Here is a 19,539-nt window from a genome sequence, read left to right on the forward strand (position 1 = left end):
ATCATTTTTTATAATCTCAGAGCAGCCTTGCCCCTGAGTCAGAAGGTTGTAGGTTCAAGTCCCACTCCAAGACCTGAGCACAAAAATCAAAGTTGACATTTCGGTGTAGTATTGAAGGAATGCTGTACGCTGCAAGTGCCATCTTACAATGAAACATTAAACCATGGCCCCTTCTACCACCTTAGGTGGATGTAAAAGATGCCATGGCACTATTTTGAAGAAGAGGAAGGAAGTTATCCCTGGTATCCTGGCCAATATTTATCCCTCAATGAACATCACCAGAAACAGATATCTCGTCATTATGTTGCTGTTTGTGGGAGTTTGCTGCGTGCAAAGTGGCTGCTGCGCTGCTTATATCACAACAGTGATTACACTTCAAAAATACTTCATTGGCTGTAAAGCGCTTTGGGATGTCCTGAGGTCATGAAAAGCACTATACAAATGCAAGTCTGTTTCCGTCCGTCCTTTTTTCTCGCTCTCGTTCTGGTTCGTGTCTCCCTCGCAAGCTGCAATCAGTTCACCTGTTTAATCGTTCCTGTTAGGTATAACCTCGCAGTTCTGGTATCATCCTAGTAATTTTTTTTACATCTTCAGTGTATTTTTTATAATATTATGGAGACCGGACCTATACCCAGTACAAGTGTGATCTAACCAAGGTTACTTACAACATGTCTCTGCTTTTCAATTCTATCCCTCTAGAAATGAAGTGCAGTACTTTTTGTTTGCTTTCTTTATGGCCTGATTAATTTGTCACTATTTTTAGTCATTTGTATATCTGTACCCCTCTGCCCCATTTAGACACATTTTCCAAGGAGTATGTGGCCTTTTATTCTTCCCCTCAAAATGTATCAGCTCATACTTATCTATATTGAAGTTCATTTGCCCATTTATATGCTGATTCTGCAAGTTTATCAATATTTTATATTTTGTTGCATCCTTCTCTGTATTAACTACAGCCTCCAATTTGGTGTCGGTCGCAAATTCTGAAATAGTCTTGTGATTCATGAGTCCAATTCTTTATGTAAATGGTGACCAAAACTGGTCCCAGCATTAACGCTTGTGGAACACTACTCCTACCTTCAACTCATACCCTTTGTTTTATGTTCTGTAACGGCCACTTAAGAGCCTTCGTCAGCCTCCATGGAGATTTTACCCGTGGCAAGTGGGCATCCTGGAGACATGAAAGGCCACCCGGTGAAACTTGGCCTCTCAGCACACCGATTGCGGGGTGGGTCGGGGGGGGGGGGTTGCTGATGATCGGGTGCAGGGTGCCCGATTTGAGGGACGCCCCCACTTCCCCAACCTCCCTTAGGACTTTTACGTCAGTGGCCAGCTCCCGTCCACCCGACGTAAAATCCAGCCCAATGTTTTTCTAGAAATCCCCTGCTCTTGTAGTTGTGAGCTTTTATGAATTTTCTGAACTTTACCCTTAAAGGGGAATTTCAGTGAGTCTTGAAAACTAACCATTTATTCAATCTTTAATTCTAAAAGGTATAATTTATTAATTATATCTAAATTCTACCTAATTAAGACTATTATACCTATGTTTCATCACATTGATTGAATATTAACATAACCTGATTGAATTTTTCGAGGAGGTGACTAGATGTGTAGATGAGGGTAAAACAGTTGATATAGTCTACATGTACTTCAGTAAGGCTTTTGATATGGTCCCACATGGGAGATTGGTTAAGAAGGTAAGAGCTCATGGGATGCAGGGCAATTTGGCAAATTGGATCCAAAATTGGCTCAGTGGCAGGAGGCAGAGGGTGATGGTTGAGTGTTGTTTTTGCAAATGGAAGGCTGTGACCAGTGGTGTACCACAGGGATCGGTGCTGGGACCCTTGCTATTTGTAGTGTACATTAATGATTTAGATGTGAATATAGGAAGTATGATCTGTAAGCTTGCATATAACATGAAATTTGGTGGTGTCGTAAATAGTGAGGAGGAAAGCCTTAGATTACAGGACGATATAGATGGGCTGGTAAGATGGGCAGAGCAGTGGCAAATGGAATTCAATCCTGAGAAGTGTGAGGTGATGCATTTTGGGAGGACTAACAAGGCAAGGGAATATACAATGGATGGTAGAACCCCTAGGAAGTAGAGAGGGTCAGAGGGACCTTGGTATACTTGTCCATAGATCACCGAAGGCAGCAGCACAGGTAGATAAGGTGGTTAGGAAGGCATATGGGATACTTGTCTTCATCAGCCGAGGCATAGAATATAAGAGTAGGGAGGTTATGATGGAGCTGTATAAAACGCTAGTTAGGCCACAGCTGGAGGAGTAATGTGTATAGTTCTGGCACCACACTATAGGAAGGATGTGATTGCACTGGAGAGGGTGTGGAGGAAATTCACCAGGATGTTGCCTGGGCTGGAGCATTTCAGCTATGAAGAGAGACTGAAAAGGCTAGGGTTATTTTCCTTTAGAGCAGAGAAGGCTGAGGTGGGGGACATGATTGAGGTATGCAAAATTATGAGGGGCATTGATTGGTTAGATAGGAAGAAGCTTTTTCCCTTAGCAGAGGGGTCAAGAACCAGGGAGCATAGATTTAGGGTAAGAGGCAGGAGGTTTAGAGGGGATTTGATGAATCACTTTTCACCCAGAGGGTGGTTGGAATCTGGAGCACACTGCCTGAAGAGGTGGTAGAGGCAGGAACCCTCAACATTTAAGTATTTAGATGAGCACTTGAAACGCCACAACATACAAGGCTACGGGCCAAGTGCTGGAAAATGGGATTAGAATAGTTAGGTGCTTGATGGCTGGCACAGACACAATGGGCCAAAGGGCCTGTTTCTGTGCTGTATAACTCTGACATTCTATCAGCCTCTAACTAGTGGTTAAGATATAGAGGCACAAATTTGCAAGTGTAAAAACTATCGAGTAGTTATAATGGGGGCAAAATTATCTTAATATAGACTAAGATAGTAATAGTGGAAAGGGCAGAGAGTTGGAAGAGTTTCTGAAGTGTGTTTAGGAGAATTTTCTAGATCTGGTTCTGGGGAATGAGGTAGGCCAAGTGGATCAAGTGTCAGTAGGGGGAACATTTAGGAGACAGTGATCATGGTACCATATGGTTTAGGTTAGCTATGGAGAAGGACAAGGAGCAATCCAGTGTAAACAATAATTAATTGTATGAGGTCCAATTTCAGTGGAGTGAAAATGGCATACGTAAATTGGAATCAAAGATTGGCAGGCAAAACTAACTGAACAGTGGGCTGCCTTTAAGGACGAGATGGTTCGGGTACAGTTGTGTTACATTGCCATGAGGTGGAATGGTAGGACTAATGAAGCCAGAGCTCCCTGGATGATGGAGAGTAAGATGAAGCAAAAAAAGGATGTGTATGACCGATGTCAGGTTGATGATACAAGTGACTGAATATCGACAGTTCAGAGGGGAAGTTAAAGCTAGAAGCAAAATGAGAGAATGAGTAGAGACTGACAACTGACCTAAAAGGAATCCAGAAGTCTTCTATAGGCGTATAAATAGTAACGAGGTGGTAAAAGGAGGAGTGGGGCTGATTTGGTACCAAAAAGGAGATTTGCGCATGGAGGCAGAGGGCATAGCCAAGTTACCAAATGAGTACTTTGCATTGGTCTTTACCAAGGAAGAAAATGCTGCCCAAATCATAGTGAAAGAGGAGGTAGTTGAGACACTGGATGAGCAAAAAAGTGACCAAGAGGAGGTATTCGATAGGCTGGCTGTACTTAAAGTTGATAAGTCGCCAGGACTGGATGGGATGCCTCCGAGGATACAGAGAAGAGTAAGGGTGGAAATTGCAGAGGCACTGGCCATAATTTTCTAATTCTCCTTAGATGCAGATGTGGTGCCAGATGACTGAAGAATTGCAAATGTTACGTCCTTGTTCAGCAAAGGGTGTAAGGCTAAGCCTAGCAACCACAGTCGAACCAGTTTAACCTTGGTGGTGGGATGGCTTTTAGAAACGATCTAGGACAAAGTTAACAGTCACTTGATCAAATGTAGATTAATAAATGAAAATCAGCATGGATTTGTTAAGGACAGTTGTGTTTAACTAATTTGACTGAGTTTTTTGATGAAGTAACAGTGAGGGTTGATGAGTGTAATGCAGTTGATGTGGTGTCAGTGGACTTCCAAAAAGTGTTTGGTAAAGTGCCACATAACAGACTTGTCAGCAAAGTTGAAGCCCATGGAATAAAAGGAACAATGACAGCATGGATATGAAGCTGGCTGAGTAACAGGAAACTCAGAGTAGTGGTGAACAGTTTTTTTCCGACTGGAGGAAGATACACAGTTGGGTTCCCCATGGATCGACATTGAAAATACTGCTTTTTAATCTATAGTAGTGACCTAGACTTGTATGTGTAGGGCACAATTTCAATATTTGCAGATGACTCAAAACTTACAAGTATTGTGAACTGGAAGGAGGATGGTGATGGACTTCAAAAGGACAGAGATGTTGGTGGAATGGGTGGGCAGTGGCAGATAAAATTTAATGCAGAAAAGTGTGAAGTGATACATTTTGGGAGGAAAAATGAGGAGAGGCAATATAAAATAAAAGTTGCAATTCTAAAGGAAGCATAGGAGCAGAGGGATCGGGGGTATTTGTGCACAAATCATTGAAGTTGACAGGGCATGTTGACAAAGCAGTTAATAAGACATACAGGATCCTGGGCTTTATAAATAGTTAGAGTACAGAAGCAAAGAGGTTATGGTGAACCTTTATAAACATTGGTTTGGTCTCAACTGGAGTATTGTGTGTAATTCTGGGCACCACATTTTAGGAAGGATGTGAAGGCATTAGAGAAGGTATTAGAAAAGATTTACAAGAATGGTTCCACAGATGTGGGACTTCAGTTACAAGGATAGATTGGCAAAGCTGGGGCTGTTCTGGTTGAGAGGGGATTTGATAGAGGTGCCCAAAAGCACGAGGGGCCTGAACAGAGTAGATAAGGAGAAACTGTCTCCATTGGCAGAATGATCTAGAACCAGAGGACGTCGATTCAAGGTGAATGGCAAAAGAATCAGAGGTGGCATGAGGAAAAACCTTTTTACGCAGTGAATAGTTAGGATCTGAAATGCACTGCCTGAGAGTGAGGTGAAGACCGATTCAGTCGTGGCTTTTAAAAGGGTATTGGATAATTAACTGAAGAGTAAAAACATACAAGGCTATGTGGAAAAACTGGGGGAGTAGAACTAGTTGAGTTGATCTTCCAGAGAGCTGGCATTGACACGACAAGCCAAATGGTCTCTCTCTCTCTGTTGTAACTGTTCTCTAATTCTGCATCTTTGCTTTACAACAAAGATCACACTTCTTTCAGCACTGCCCATTCAAAACCCTCCAACTTCAGCTTGTGCCAAAGCCACAACAATGATACAGAATCACAGAATTGTTAGTGCACAAGGAGGCCATTTGGCCCATCGTGTCTGCATTGGCTCTCCAAAAGAGCAGTTCACTCCGTTCCATTCTCCCGCCTTCTACCTGTAATCTTGCACATTCTTCCCTTTCACAAAGCAGTCTAATTCCCTTTTTGACTGCTTCAATTGAACCTGCCTCCACCACACTCTCAGGCAGTGCATTAACCACTCGCTGCGCTAAAGTTTTTCCTCATGTCACTTTTGCTTCTCTTACCAAATACGTTAAATCTGTGCCCTTTCGTTCTCGACCCTTTCACAAGTGAGAACAGTTTCTCTCTCCCTACTCTGTCCAGACCCCTCATGATTTTGAATACCTCTATCAAATCACTTCTCAGCCTTCTCTTCAAGGAAAACAGTCCTAACTTCTCCCATCTATTTTCATAACTGAAATTCCTCATCCCTGGGACCATTCTTGTGGATCTTTTCTGTACTCCCTCCAATTCCCTCACATCCTTACTAAAGTGCGGCATCCAGAACTGGATGCAATATTCCAGCTGAGGCTGAACTAGTGTCTTATACAAGTTCAACATAACTTCCTTGCTGTTTTACTCTAGGCCCCTATTAATAAAGCCCAGGATACGGTATGCTTTATTAACCACACTCAACCTGTCCTGCCAGCTTCAATGACCTGTGCACATATACACTCGGATCCCTCTGCTCCTGCACCCACTTTACAATTGTACCCTTTATTTTATATTGTCTGGAATTTTGCACCACTCCAGCAAGCAGGATTGTGGGGGGTGGGTGGCATAAAATTGAGCAGGAGGTCTTCCCGACCTGCACCCGCCTCTGCCCCACTTTACATGGTCCGCGGTGGGGAGGAGGGAGCGGTGAGAAATGGGTCACCCACCCCAGGCCAATCAAGGCCCTTAAGTGGCCACTTAACAGGCACTTAAGGGCCTTTTCCCGTCTCCACGTGGCAAGCCGGCGCCCGGTAGACGAGAAAGGCCGCCCAGTGATACTTGCCGACCTTTCAGTGCATCGGGATGGGGGTCCTGACAATTGGGCACAGGGTGCCTGATTTGAGGGCCACCCCTACTTCCCCAACCAACCCCAGGATACAAGACTCTCCCCTTTTTTTACCCCCCCCAAATGACCACCCTTGCCTCACCGGGCCACAACCGATCTGCCCGGCTAGGCAAACCAAACTTACCTTGGTCCTGGCTCCATGTCCTCGGCTGGGCTGCAGTCCCAGCAGTGGCCACTGCTCCTGGTGGCGCTGCTGGGAGTAAGCTGCCAGACCGCTGATTGGCCGGCAGCTCAGAGGCGGGACCTCCCCCCTCAAGCAGGTGGAAGTCCCGCCTCGGAAAGTTAAAGACCATGGCCAGCTCCCAACCGCCGATTGTAAAATCCAGCCCATTGTCTGTACATGTTCATCCTACCAAAATGAATCACTTCACATTTCTCTGCATTGAATATCATGTGCCACCTGTCTGCCCATTCTGCCAGCTTGTCTACATCCTTTTGGAGTTCTATACTGTGCTCCACACAGCTCACAATGTTTCCAAGTTTCGTATTATCTTCAAATTTTGAAATTGTTTGAAATACTACAATAATCAAAATCTCTAACAATCTTCTCTTCTTCCTTAATCTCATTACTGCCCTTGGTACTGACCATTGGAGCATAAGAACATAAATAGGAGCAGGAGTAGACAATATGGTTCCTTGAACCTGCTCGCCATTCAGTACACTCATGGTTGACCTCCTGCCCACCCCTCAAATTCCTTAATTTCCTGAGAGACCAAACATCTATCCCAAGCTTGAATACACTCAACAATGGAGCATCCCCCAACTCTCTGGGATAGAGCATTCCTAAGATATACAACCCTCTGTGAAGTAATTTCACCCTTGATTTCATCTAAATGATTGACCCCTTATCCTGAGACTGTGCCACCATGTTCTAGGTTCCCCAGCTAGGGTAAACCAACCTGCTATTTCTACCCTCTCAAGCCCCTTCAGAATCTTGTATGTTTCAATCAGATCACCTCTCATTCTTCTAAACTCTAGAACATACAGGCCCAATTTACTCCGCTTCTCATCATAGGGTAACGAGCTCATTCTCGTGAACCTTTGCTGTAACACCTCCCTAGACATGTACATCCTTCCATTGATATGGAGACTAGATACAGTACTCCAACTGTGGTCTCACCAAAACCCTATACAATTGTAGCAAGACTTCCTTATTCTTGTACTCTAATCCCCTTGTAATAAAGGCCAACATGCAATTTGCCTTCCTAATTGCTTATTCTACCAGCATGCTAACTTTCTATGTTGCTGTACGAGTACACCCAAGTGTCTGAAAATCAAAAACATTTACAAATTTCACGACTTTGAAAAAAATATTCTTGCCACCAAAGTGAATAACCTCACATTTCCCCACATTATACTTCCAATCTAGCAGCTTGTTTCCCACTCACTTAACTTGTCTATATCTCTTTGCAGCCTTTTTGTGTTATGACAGTTTAAATTTCCATCTGGCCTTGTATTGTCAGCAAACTTAGATATATTACTGTCTGTCTCTTCATTTGATTCATGGTGAATAGATTGTAAATAGCTGAGGCCCCAGCACTGATCCTTGCAGCACTCCACAAGTTACAGCTTGAAAATGCCCCATTTATCCTACTCTCTGCTTCCTGTTCATTAACCAATCCTCCTATGTTAATATATTATCCCTAACTGAGCCCTGATGTTGCATATTAACCTTTTGTGTGGCACCTCATCAAATGCCTTTTGGAAATTCTGCTTCCATTTTTAAAATATTTTATTTTTTTGAGGACTTGTGTTAAAACTGAAAAGATTCCATTGATGTGTGTGTTTTTTTTTTAACCAAGTGGTGACCTGGGGAAAAATGGTTGCAGAAGAGCCATATGTCAAGCTTTGTGGAGGTCAGGAGGTCGACTTTCTGTTTGGGCTTTGAACATTGTTTTCAGTTTTAGTTGGAGTGTGAACTTTTTGAAGATAGTTGGTGTTTTCCTGCTAAGGAAAAAAAAAAATCACCCAGCTCACCGCCTTCTCTACCTTTTTGAAGAGATCCTGTTGAGATTCAGTGTGGGAGAGGAAAAAAATCCCTGGTGCCATATAGCTCCCGAGAAGCTGGAAAAAGTCCTATGATTCCAGTGTGTGCTGGCATAAAAAACTTTGCCACATTTCTCCTGGAAAGCCTGCTAGAATAATTCTCGACATCTTCAGAATGGACTGCTTCTGAAACGATCCCAGTGACCCGTCTCTGTATACCCAGATGCTAGACCAAAAACAAGGGACAACTGACTTCTTTCCATATCTTCTTTTTTCGTCATACTTAGCATGTAATTGGCCAAAGTAGTTTATTTTTTGTCTGTTTTTTTGTAACAGACCTCTGTAGAGTGAATTTCTGTATTTTGTTCGGTGTGTGTTTGAATGTAGTTGGGGAATTTTTAGAAAGGGAAATTTCATATTTTAATCTGTTAATGCCTTGCTTTGTTACTGGTTAAGTTTTGTTTTAGAATAAACTGATAATTTTGTTGTTTATTAAAGAAACCTGGTTGGTGTATTTTGTTCTGGGATAAACAAAAAGAGTATATGATTGGCTGTATCAATAACTGGGTAAACATTTAAATAGATGTTGTGACCTGTGGAGAAGTGGAACTAAAAAAGACAGTGCACTCCTCCCACCTCGGTTGTAACAAAGTACACTACATCTACTGGTTCCCCTTTATCTGCCTACTAGTTACATTCTCCATAAACTCTAAAGATTTGTTGAACACTATTTCCCCTTTGTAAAACCTTGTAGACTCTGTCTGATCAAACTATGATTTTCCTGGTGCATTGTTAAGTCTTCCTTAGTAATAGATTTTAGCATTTTCCTGACGACTGATGTCTGGTCGTTTCCTATTTTCTCTCCCTTCTTTCTTGAATTGCGGTGCTACATTTGCTAACTTCTAATCTTCTGGGATCATTCGAGAATTGAGGGAATTTTTAAAAATCATAACCAGTGCATCCACTATCTGTTCAAACTCTTTTGGAACCTTAGGATGTAGGCCATCATGTCCTGGATATTTGTTAGCTTTTAGCCCCTTAATACTTTTTCTCTGCTGATTTATTAATTGCTTGAAATTCACTGCTTGGTTACCCTCTATTTCTGGTATGTAATTTTGTGTCTTCCATTGTGAAAACAGACACACTATCTGTTCCACTTATCTGCCATTTCCTCATTCCCCAGACTAATTTCTCCTGTATCTGCTTGTAAGGAACAATGTTTACTTTATCGACTCTCCTTTTTATATACTTGTAAAAGCTCTTTCAAACTGTTTTTATATGCCTGGTCAGTTTGCTTTCATCGTATTCCATTTTTCCCCCTTTTTATCAACTCTTGGTCTCCCTTTGCTGATTTCTAAAATTCGCTCAATTCTCAGGCTTACTACTATTCTTTGCAACATGAGAGAGCTGCTTCTTTAACTTCCTTAACTTCCCTAGTAAGCCACGGATAAATCTTGCTTGATGAATTTTTTAATGCAATGTAATTTTGTTGAACATTTTGAATCATTTCTTTAAATGTTTCCCATTGTTTATTTACCACCATACCTTTTCAGTCTATTTACCCAATCAACCTTAGTCAGCTCTCCCCTCATATGTTATTGATTTTGTTTAAGGTTAGGAATCTTGTTTTGGACTCCAGTATGGAATTCAGTTTCATTATGATCACTCTTTGCCAGAAGATGTTTTACCATGAGATTACTAATCAATGCTGCCTGATTACAAATTACAAGATTTAAAATAGCTTTATCCCTAGTTGGTCTGCAAGGTGGTGTTCTAGCAAGCTGTTGCGAAAGCATTTTATAAACTCGTCTTCCAGAGTAGCTTTGAAATTTGATTTGTCCAGTCTATATGAAGATTAAGGTCACTCATGATTACAACATTGCCTTTTTTAAAAGCTCTAGTTATTTCTTGATTCATGTTCTGTCCAATGGTATAACTACTGTTGGGGGCCTATAAACTACCCCCACCAGTGTTTTTTAACCTTTGATATTCCTAATTTCCACTCATTTGATTCTACCTCTTGATTTTCTGAGCCAAGATCCTTTCTTACTGCTGTCCTTATGTCATCCTTTGCTATCAGGGCTACTCCAACTCCTTTTCCATGTTACCTGTCTTTTTGAAATGTTAAGTACCCAGGAATATTTATTTTCTCACCTTTGGTCACTTTACAACCATGTCTCTCTAATGGCGATTAGACCAAACCCATTTATCTCTCTCTGTGCTGCTAGTTCTTCAACCCCTTGATATGAATGCTGCATGCATTCAGATAAAGAGTCTTTAGTTTTATTTTCTTATCATTATTCTTTGCATGGACCATATTCGATGATGAACTATTACTGTTAAACATTCTGCTCCTTCCCGTCTCATACTACTTTTCTTTACCAAAATGGTAACACTGTTCTATTGCCTGAACTTTTCTCTTTAGATTTCTATATTTCCCTTCACCTGATCCCTCCCCCACTTCATTCCTCTCAACCCCAAATTCAGCTTTCCACTTAAATTCTCAGTCATGAAGACCTCTTCCTTTTCTTCGGAAACTTTGCCCAGCACTGTCCATACCATTCTTCGTTGCTGCTGAAGCCCTAATCCTTACCTTTATCACCCAAGGCTAGATTTTTTTCAAAACTCTCCTTACTAGTCATCTTGCCTCTGCCCTAAATACTAACACCTCACAACAAGCCTCATAAATCCCAGTGACTTAGTAGCCTCCACTGGCCCTGAAAAATTAACTTCAAGTTCCTTGCCCTTTATCTTCAGATTCATCTACAGCCTTTCTGCTCCCTTTCTTTAAAATTTCCTCCAACTGTACGTCCCTGCAGGTACCCTTTGCTTCTGTGACACTGGCCATTTCTCTTTGCTTATTCCACCATTAAAGGCTGCTTTGCACTAACATCAGGAAGGCTCTCCTTCCTTAGCAGATTCCCCTTGTCACTTCATTTATGCCTTCTTAAGATCTTTCATTGTTGCAGTGCTTTTGTCCCTCCTGTATTTGACCCTTTCTTCCTGTCATTCATTATCTACTTACTATCCATCACACTATAAGGTGCTAAAGGATGTATCTCTGTACAGGAGGATTGCTGTAGAAGTGTGTGTTGTTGATCTATTGCTCAAGGTTGTATCTTAGTCACATTCCCTGTTTGCATTCAATCATGCCACAGCAACAAATATTCATTGAATGACTGCGCTCATTGATCTGCTGTTCTGTGAAATTCACATATAGTTGTAAAAATATTATGGGCTAGAAATTGGTTTTCACTTTTTTGAATGGGGGTGGGGGGTGGGGGGGGGGGGGGGCGGTCATGACCTGTCCGTCTGTTACGGAGGAGGTAGGCAGCTCACAAATTTGGTGGCTGCTTCCTCATTTAAATGATTGTAGGATTGGGCCGAGTGGAGCCCCACGTTGATAGCTTTCTAATAGCACATGATGCAGTCAGTCATTTTTTTTTTAAAGGGAAGCTGCACTCAAATGGACAAGGCTGGTGCTACATACTATTGCTGCAGTTCTAAACAAGGAAAAAAGAACACTAGGGCAGAGAGAGGGCTCCAGATTCACGGATATGGCACTGGAGACCTTAATGATGGAGGTGGACAGGAGGAGAAATGCCATGGTACTGTGTGGGACAAGAAGGCCTTATAAGGACCACTCTGAGGGGGGCTGGGAACAGGTGGTCAGGGAAGTCCATTCACAGCATCTGGGCCTGAGGATCTGGCAGCAGCCACTTTGATAAGACATTCGGGTACCACAAAAAGAATTTCATTCAAAGTCAATGCATCGCTGGCTCTCCTCCTCCCTCTCTCAAAACACACTGCCCGGTGACCTTGCACCTGTGGTCAAGGTCAATGAATGTATCTTCAAATGATATCTCCAATCCACCACTCTTGTCTTGCGCTACACAATGCATCGCACTCCCATCACTTGCTATTAGCACCCCCTGGCACTTAAGATTCACACCTAACATTCACATACTCCAACTCCCCCTCATGCACAACCCAATAATACAAACCTCACACCCAGCTCTTGCTGCTTTCACTGGTCATCAGCTATTCAGCTGTGGTAGGCACATCACCCAAACACATTGCAACACAATTATTGACATTCTTCCCCCTCTTGCAGGACAAGATTGTACACAATAGAAAGGAATAGACCATAACAAGTGACATACAAGGACACCTGTAGTTCCTGAGCCCAATGAAGGAGATGGTTTCTTGCGCCATGGGGCCAGCTGTGAGAGACCCTGTGGCATCTGGCGTCATTGGAAACGTTGACAATGACAATTGTGCTTTATGACCCCTTCTCAACTCCAACGTGGGAGAGGGCATCCTGCTGAGTTTTCATTCTCTGTAGCCTATGCTTCATCTCCCTGTCATCCTGCAGACCCAGAGGCACTGCAGCTGCAGCCCTGTACCTTTTTGCAGCGTTTGTGTGGGCAGGTCATGAAATTGTCCTCCCTGTAAGGATGCCGCAAGACTCTCTGCCAAATCCAGGAACTCACCGCAGCATCTCAAAATACGCATAGTGCTTCCAGACACTTTGCAATCGTAGAACTTTTTCCAGATTACCTTACCAGCAAGTTGGGTGCCTGCCTCTTTAAGTAACACTAGTGCTGGGCCCCTCTTGCAGCTAAACACTTGGCCTTTGTGACCAACAAGCCATTGCATACAATGGACCTGTGTAGTCCATATTTGTCAGTAGGGCTGAGTGGCATTGTGATAGCACCATTTCAGAAGCTTCTGGTGCATGCAAGTGTCCTACTGAGTTGGGGCACCTGAAGCAGCTTGCAGTGCAGTACGTCCCACTAGGAGGGCTGTCGTCCTCCATAGCACATCTCCAGTGGCGCTATGGATCTGAACTTTCATATGCAATGTTAATCTGAGGCTCCATTTGCCCTCTCAGGTGGGTGTCAAAGATCCCATGGTGCTATTTGAAGAGCAAGGGAGTTCTGTCCAGTGTCCTGGGTAAATATTTATCCCTGGTCACTAAAACAGATTGTCTGTCTGATCGTTATCTTATTTGTGGGACCTTGCTATGCCGAAATTGGCTGTCGTATTTCCTTCATTACAACAGCGACTACATTTCAAAAGTACTTTATTAGCTGTAAAACACTTTGGGGCATCTTGTGAAAGGTGGTATTAAAATGTAAGTTATTTTCTTGATCCCATGCAGTGAGCTGGCATCACTGCAGAAAGCAATGAAATAGGCCTCGGAGTGGATAGTAAATCCCGTGTGCTGTGTTCACATTCAAAAAGGGAAGCACAAACTAATTTGCATGCCATGACAGACCATTTCTGTGGATGTAAGTTCACAGCCCGACTGCTTGATACGTAGAAGATGCATTGCCTGTGTGTGTAAACTGCAGCTGTTGTCGCAGGCTGCTGGTTGAGATGAATCCCACGAAGCAGACTTGTCATCATCTTTAAATTCCTCAGCATACGGTTTGTTTAAATTTAGATTGATTAATGTAAGGCAGGAAGGAAGCCTGCGTATTCGCTGCTCTTGTATTTGAGCTTTATTTTTTAAACAGAATGAACGGCAGCTTCAAATTTATGAGAATGCTTGACATTGATTCTGCCGACATTGGAAACCAGTAATAACCCTTGTGTTATGGGAAGAAGGAATGAGTTGCTTTGCAAATCGTAGTACCACTGAACAGCTGGATAAATAACAGAATTCCACTAGATCGTTTGTCGCAGTAACTTGCACTTCTCTGTAGGATTTGAGTGGCTGATGAGAACTTCAGGACCTGAACGCTGGAGTGCAATGGTGAGCATGGGGAGCCATGTTATCGATAGCAACACAATTGAAATAGCAACTCGTTAATGAATAATAAGGAATGTACTGTCCCATATTTACTTGAGATCTTGTTGAAAGAGCTTTTTACAGAAATGGAGATCTTTTAATGTGCTTCTATTCATTTTGAAACTGGTACCGAGACCATGCATTCTATTTAATAGAGGGACAGTGATCTGGCTATATGAATAGTAAATGTGTACGTAAAGGAGATAGTGTCCCTTATTTAAAAAAATGATGGCCCAAATTTGCGCGGAAAATAGCAGCGAATTATTGCGCACTGTGTTATTAATGTGTAAATAAACCAGCAATTTGTGGTGAGGAAGAGATACATCATAGGTTGCAAATCTCCCACGAATTGATAGCCTTACATGAACAGAAGCTGGAAGTACTCAGCAGGTCTGGCAGCATCTGTGGAGAGAGAAACAGAGTTAATGTTTCAGGTTGATAATCTGTCAATTAAACCAGTTCTGATGAAAGGTCATCAACCTGAAACATTAACTGTGTTTCTCTCTATCTCCATAGATGCTGCCAGACCTGTTGAGTATTTCCAGCATTTTCTGTTCTTATTTCAGATTTCCAGCATCCTCAGTATTTTGCTTCCATATTAACAAGACCTTGGTCTTTTTGTGTAAATAAATGACAGCATTAGGGTGGATCTGATGATTGAATGTTCCTGCCACAGGGTTTTCACACCAAGAGCATATATCAAAAATTCAGAAGCACAAGCCAGTATATCACAGAATGTTGGATAGGATTAAGGGTAAATTAGATTCAGACAGAAAAATATTTAATCAGATCCACCCTAATGCTGTCATTTATTTACACAAAAAGACCAAGGTCTTGTAAATATGGAAGCAAAATACTGTAGATGCTGGAAATTTGAAATAAGAACAGAAAATGCTGGAAATACTCAGCAGGTCTGGCAGCATCTGTGGAGAGGGAAAGAGTTTATGTTTAAGGTCGATGACCTTTCATCAGAACTGGTTCAATTGAAAGGTTATCAGCCTGAAGTGTTAACTCTGTTTCTCCCTCTACAGATGCTGCTAGACCTGCTGAGTATTTCCAGCATATTATGTTTTAATTCCTGTAAAAATGCCTCTGACTGACTGACTAAAATGTGACACAAATTGTGTGGAAATATTAGCACCGTGTTAAACATCTGAATTGAATCTGGGTAGGGTACAACGTGCAAAACCCCTGGAATCCTTGAGACATTTGGATCAGGGTGGAGTTTGCCATCTTCTGCTGGATGGAAGAGTTAAAATGGGTGGAATGCTTTTCCTCCTCATTTGTGTTTACCTTGTGATTTTGAGTACTTGCTTTTGCAAAACTTATTTCTCTGTACCTTTATGACTTTGGGATGTTTGAATAGCATTTACACCCCCGATGTAATACCATACTTAGCATGCTTTATGGTCTGTTGTAGCAATTGTGCTTTAGTTTCTTTTTTTAAAAAACTATTTTGAGAGTATAGTGTTTTGGAAATTATGTGGCTATTTGCCATATTTCCAGACCTATGATGTCAGCCTGCCATTCACATGAGCCAAAAATCACTTGATTTCCATACAGCTGATAATGTAGCTATACTTCATGGTTGTTTCAATAGAGACATGTCATTCACCAAACAGGTTCTTCCAAGAACACAGTTCTAATAATGGTCAATGGGCAGCACTTAGACCAGTGCACTGTGTCATGCCTAATAGCTGCTGATAATCTTTATTGATGCAACAATTATCCCATACCAGGTTATGAACTCATAATCTAAGTGCAGATAACTCTTGCAGATGAGATTTTCTGTGTGGGTGGACACTAGGGAATTATTTTGAAGAAGAGCAGAGAGTCCCAGCCAATATTCACCCCTTAACCCACACCACCAAAAACAGGTTAACTCATCATTTTATCCAAGTGTTGTTTGGGAGATGTTGCTGCTGCATGGATGGGGGCAGGTGCATTGTCTAGGAACTATTCAAAAAAATAATCATCATGTGAAGCTTTGGGGCATTTCAATATTAATCTGTTGTGTAAATAAATACAAGTAATACCTCTTACAGGTACCTTCTATGATATACATATCCCATACATTGTTTTTGAAACAATCTATCCTCCCCAACTACCTACTGTCCACATATGCCTTCTGCTCTTTGTCCTTTGCGCATCTCTCTTTACCCTCTTCTTTTCATGCCATACTCTTCCTCACACGTCTCCCGTCCTTGTGCCTTTTCACAACTCTCCATTTTCATCCTCTACATATCTCTCTATACACGTGCCTGACACCCCTCTCCTCACCCTGTTCACCACACCTTTCCTTCTCAACAAGTTTCTCCTCTGCCTGTTCCTCCTCTCGCATCTCTCCTCACTCCCTTTAAACTGACTCTCCCCTCTTTACACCTCTCCAGTTATCAGCACACTCTATTCTCACCCTCTACATACATAATCATTCTCACTCTCTTCACTCCATACCTCTCCTCATCCTCTTCATGTTGTATCTTGTACCTCTCCCCTCCTTGCACCTCTTCACATTTCTGCTCACCCTTTTCTCTTAATTCCTCTTCTCTTCACTTCATATCATTCCCTCCTTGACTCTTCACATCTCTCCACTTCTCATCCCCCTTTTGCTTAACATCTCTGCTCTTATAATTTTCATACCGCTCCTATCCCTCTGCACAACTCTGCTGTCTTCTCTCTCCCGGCTTCACCCCACATCAGTAACCCAAAGTACCATGTTAGTTTTAATCAGGTTGTGGATATGGATGATTTCTTCTCGCATACAAGTCCCACTCCCAGTTTATACCCAAGGTGAAAGAGAGAAATTGTACTTTTATTTTGCTGTGTCACCAAATTGAAGAGCATGTCGACTCAGGTGACAATTAGCAGATTGGATAACTAACTGGCTAAAAGACACAAGGCAGAGGTTGGGGTAAAGGGCAGGTATTCAGAGTGGCAAAAGGTAGGATCAGTGCTGCGATCACTGTTTAATACAAATAGTGAATAACAATGTAGACTTTAGAATCAAAACCACAATTTCTAAATTTGTGGACAATAGATTGGGAAGAATAGTCAACACCAAGGAGGACTGAAACAAATTCCAAGAAGACATTAATACGCTTGCAGAGTGGACAGATATTGGCAAATTTAATTTCAACATAGGTAGGAATTTGGTATTAAATTTTGGTAAGAAAAACAAAAGGGTCACATATTACAAATACACAACTCGCTATAAGTCATGACGCAGGTTAATGAAGCCATAACAAAAGTAAATCCAACACTGGGGGTTAGTTCTGGAGAGAGAGAGAATTGAAAATTAGAGAGGTTATGCTAAACTTGTAATAAACCTTAGTTAAACCACATTTTGAGTCCTTTGTAAAGTTCTGGTTGACCTATTGTAAAAAGGATATAGAGACAATTGTGATGCCCATGTAAAGTGCAGAGATTGAAACTACAAGAACTCAACCTGAAGAGTTACTTAAAAAAAAAAATTGACTTTTCTTTTTAAAAACAAAGTGAACAATGTGTTTAAAAAATGGCTGCCACAGGTCCAAAGACTCTGCCTTTGTATATTAAAACTTTCTGGCAAGGACAAAAGAATACATTCAAAACAAGAGATGTGAATTACATCCATCCTGAACACATCGAGACATTTTTGAAATGAATGGGCTCTTCTGAGACATAGAGGGTGTAAAGTAGCCACATCCTGGGCTATTGACAGTCACCACAGGAAGGAAGATCTGTCTCCCCAGAGAGGCGAGATGTGAGTGACTTTTAGCTTTGAAGGTAGATCTCTGAAGGGAGAGAGGAGAGACCCAGGAAGAAGCATCACCAATGTTTGTCCAGCTGAGAGCTGGGAGAAAATCTAGCAACCTAGAAAGGAAGGCATCCTGCTGCGAATTCTACCTTTTTTTTTTCAACTTGTGCAGCAGTGGACTGGAAGTAATCCTTTGTTTTCAAATTGAACTTTCTTGGAAATCTACAAACACCTCATGTCTGCAACTAAAGAGAAAGTGACCTCAGAATTCAACAGGTTTATCTCGAACCCCAAAACTCTACCTCACTTCAAACTACATATCCCTTTCCCTCTCTCTCTGTCTTTTGAGTGTGTGTGTGTGTGTGTATATGAGTGAATGCTTGAGTGGGTGCAGTTGTGACAATTTCAGGATAAGGCATATTGCTCAATAAATAATTAATCTTCTGTTTTAAACCTACAAGAAAACCTGTTGCTGTCTATTTGCCAAATAAAACACAAAGGGATTAAAACCCTAATAACAAAAAAACTTGCTGCGGTCAGGTGGGAGTTGAACAGTGGGAACCACCCACATCCCACGCTATGTGGCCATAACACACTGGAGAGGATGCAAAAAAGATTTACAAGGTTGATACCAGAACAGTGAGGCAGTTCTTATCATAAAAGGATGAACAAGCTGGGTCTCTTCTAAAACAACAAGGTTGAAGGATGACCTAATATTATGAAAGGTTTTGATGGAGTAAATACAGATAGGGTGTTTCTGTGATGGAACATAGGTATAATAGGCTTAATTAGATAGAATTTGGATATAGTTAATATACCTTTTAGAATTTTAAAGATTGAATAAATGGTCAGTTTTCAAGACTCCCTAACATTCCCCTTTAATGTAGAGCTAAAAATTCAAGGTCTTTCAAGCTTCATGTTAGAATAGAATTTCTGTGGCCAGGGACTTGGAAGATAAACACACTCATTGAAATATCCTGTGTGACATTAGTAAAAAGTAGCCATAAATTTAATTAATTGATGGTATTGGTAAATGTAGGCAGATTGACCCACAAAGAAGGTTCAACCTACCATAAAACACAACTATAGATAATAAAACAAAAAATGGACTTACAGGAACAAGAGGTCAAGTAAATATAATTATAAACATTTTGACCAGATAAATGCTCACAACTTCAAGAGCAGGGGAATTCCAGTAAAACATTAAGTGGAGATGTTAGTTAATACTACCAAATATGGATCTTGAAAGCAAGAAAAACACACACACAAAGGTAACACCTATATGCTAAAAGGTCATATGACACCTTAGAAACAATATAAACATGAGGCTATCTGAAGTAAAAAAATTAGAAATATTGGATTCCTCAAACAATACTTCTCACTCCATGGTTTACTCAGGGGATTTAAGGTAAAAGTTTGCTTTAAATTTTGATGGATATTCTAAGCTATTTTGCTGTAACATTAGCGAGGTTAAACCTTTGGATTCTGTGCTAGAAATAAGATTGTGTTACATCTCAGTAATATTTGATATTGTGATATACTTATCCACTTAAAATGTATTGCATGTTAAATTCTTTTAATAAATATATAA

The 19,539-nt window shown here is 41.4% G+C and overlaps 1 protein-coding gene across 6 annotated transcripts in view; it reads left to right on the plus strand.

Annotated features, from left to right (window-relative positions):
- Positions 1 to 19,539, plus strand: part of mcf2la (mcf.2 cell line derived transforming sequence-like a) — a 418,987-nt gene that overhangs the window by 30,608 nt on the left and 368,840 nt on the right. The window lies entirely within an intron of this gene.

The sequence above is a fragment of the Heterodontus francisci genome, chromosome 10 (genome assembly GCF_036365525.1).
Source record: "Heterodontus francisci isolate sHetFra1 chromosome 10, sHetFra1.hap1, whole genome shotgun sequence".
Classification (NCBI taxonomy): Eukaryota; Metazoa; Chordata; class Chondrichthyes; order Heterodontiformes; family Heterodontidae; genus Heterodontus; species Heterodontus francisci.